Source organism: Globicephala melas, chromosome 5 (assembly GCF_963455315.2).
Source record: "Globicephala melas chromosome 5, mGloMel1.2, whole genome shotgun sequence".
Taxonomy (NCBI): Eukaryota; Metazoa; Chordata; class Mammalia; order Artiodactyla; family Delphinidae; genus Globicephala; species Globicephala melas.
The window spans coordinates 28,038,804-28,041,205 of record NC_083318.1 but is presented as its reverse complement, the minus strand read 5'-3'; the positions used below and the strand labels follow the sequence as shown (position 1 = coordinate 28,041,205).

The 2,402-nt window shown below is 40.3% G+C and overlaps 1 pseudogene; it reads right to left on the bottom strand.

The window, feature by feature from the left end:
* Window positions 1-1,678: 1,678 nt before the first annotated feature.
* Window positions 1,679-2,051, bottom strand: LOC115857210 (small integral membrane protein 7 pseudogene; annotated as a pseudogene).
* Window positions 2,052-2,402: the final 351 nt, after the last annotated feature.

Genomic DNA, 2,402 nt, shown 5'->3' with positions numbered 1-2,402 from the left:
CCCACTATTATGGGGTTACTGTTGATTTCCTCTTTTATAGCTGTTAGCAGTTGCCTTATGTATTGAGGTGCTCCTATGTTGGGTGCATATATACTTATAATTGTTATATCTTCTTCTTGGAATGATCCCTTGATCATTATATAGTGTCCTTCCTTGTCTCTTGTAACATTCTTTACTTTAAAGTCTATTTGATCTGATATGAGTATTGCTACTTCAGCTTTCTTTTGATTTCCATTTGCATGGAATATCTTTTTCCATTCCCTCACTTTCAGTCTGAATGTGTCCCTAGGTCTGAAGTGGGTCTCTTGTAGACAGCATATAGATGGGTCTTGTTTTTGTATCCATTCAGCAAGTCTGTGTCTTTTGGTTGGAGCATTTAATCCATTCACGTTTAAGGTAATTATTGATATGAATGTTCCTATGACCATTTTCTTAATTGTTTTGGGTTTCTTTTTGTAGGTCCTTTTATTCTCTTGTGTTTCCCACTTAGAGAAGTTCCATTAGCATTTGTTGTAGAGCTGGTTTGGTGGTGCTGAATTCTCTTAGCTTTTGCTTGTCTGTAAAGCTTTTGATTTCTCCATCGAATCTGAATGAGATCCTTGCTGGTAGAGTAATCTTGGTTGTAGGTTCTTCCCTTTCATCACTTTAAGTATATCATGCCACTCCCTTCTGGCTTGTACAGTTTCTGCTGAGAAATCAGCTGTTAACCTTACGGGAGTTCCCTTGTATGTTTTTTTTTTTTTTTTCCTTTTTAGAAATGAGCTTTATTTTCAATGCTCTTTAGTTCTAAGAGACTGTATAATTATTTTTTCCTCCCACCAGGTTAACTGCAAGTTAGGATTTCAAAAACCACAACAAACAAATCAAACACCTATAGGATCCGGGCACTGACCACCCAAGTGTCATGTTGGCAATTAAACCAGGACTCCCTTTCAAAGAAGCTTCTATGCAAAATGCTGTATTTCCTCCAATGAGGCTTGTTTTTCAACCTTGAAATCATCCACTTGAAAAGCAGACCCAAAACCCAAGCTTTCAGAACTGGGTCCCAATATCACCACATAAATCACTCTCATTCTAAAAACTATACAATTAATGGGCCCAAAAGTTACTTTAATAGAGGGCTTCAAGGCAAGCCAAAGTTTCTTATAAAACCCCCATCCACCCTGCCAACTGCTCTGCACCTCTGTTCCACAGGAACCCATAACACTTCACCCTTCAAGTCCTGGGGACAACCTCAGCAGCATGGAGTGGCCAAGCAGAGCCCATTGGGATAGGGAATGAATTTGGACACAGACGCAACAACAATGAACTTGTTCATTCCTCACAAATGTAGTCCAATGAGAGGCTGCATCAAACTTAAAAGCCAACTTTTCTGCTTCAGATTCCTGGATACAAAAGATTTTTAAAAATCTGTATAATTTGAACCAAAAAAATGATGGTTATTAAAAATAAACCAAGAAATACCCAGAAATGGGTTTCCTGTGAAAGTTTGGTAGAAGAGGGATTCCGATCTGATTAAACAATCTAGACACCACAGCCCCTCACATAAACACCCTTCAAACTCTTTTAAGTAGACAGCATTTCAAGGCAGAGGTCAAAATGAAAATATCTTTGAAAAGACAACAGTGACGTGGCTGGGAAACTGTGTTCATCTTGGCAAACATTTTTTCCACCCACCACAAGCTTGGACTTTCTGGGAAGGTCACTGCTTTTCTGGTCAGAAACATTCTTGAAGTCGTCAGGATGGAGGAAGAGACACTCTGTGAAGGTGTGTTTCCGGTTCTGTACCTGGAGCTCAGGAGCCAAAGAGCACGATCATGCAGAACATCATGAAGACATTCCATAGGGCAATGAAGGTTCGAAAATATCTGAGGCTCAGCAAGAACTCCTGGATGTTGTCACCTGTGCTGGGCTCCCTCGACTCCTCCTCAAAGCCTTGCGTGTCCTTCTTTTTCAGCTTAAAGTTGAGCACTGCCCCGGCGTTCATCAACAGCATCCCAAACAGCAGGATGTCCCCGATCATTGTTACTGCCGGAGCGTCCATCAGAACAGGAAGCCCTTTGTATGTTATTTGTCATTTTTCCCTTGCTGCTTTCAAGAATTTTTCTTTGTCTTTAATTTTTGCCAGTTTGATTTCTATGTGTCTCGGCGTGTTTCTCCTTGGGTTTATCCTGTATGGGACTCTCTGTGCTTCCTGGACTTGCATAGCTATTTCCTTTCCCATGTTAGGGAAGTTTTCGACTATAATCTCTTCAAATATTTTCTCGGGTCCTTTCTCTCTCTCTTCTCCTTCTGCAACCCCTATAATGTGAATGTTGTTGTGTTTAATGTTGTCCTAGATGTCTCTTAGGCTGTCTTCATTTCTTTTCATTCTTTTTTCTTTATTCTGTTCCACAGCAGTG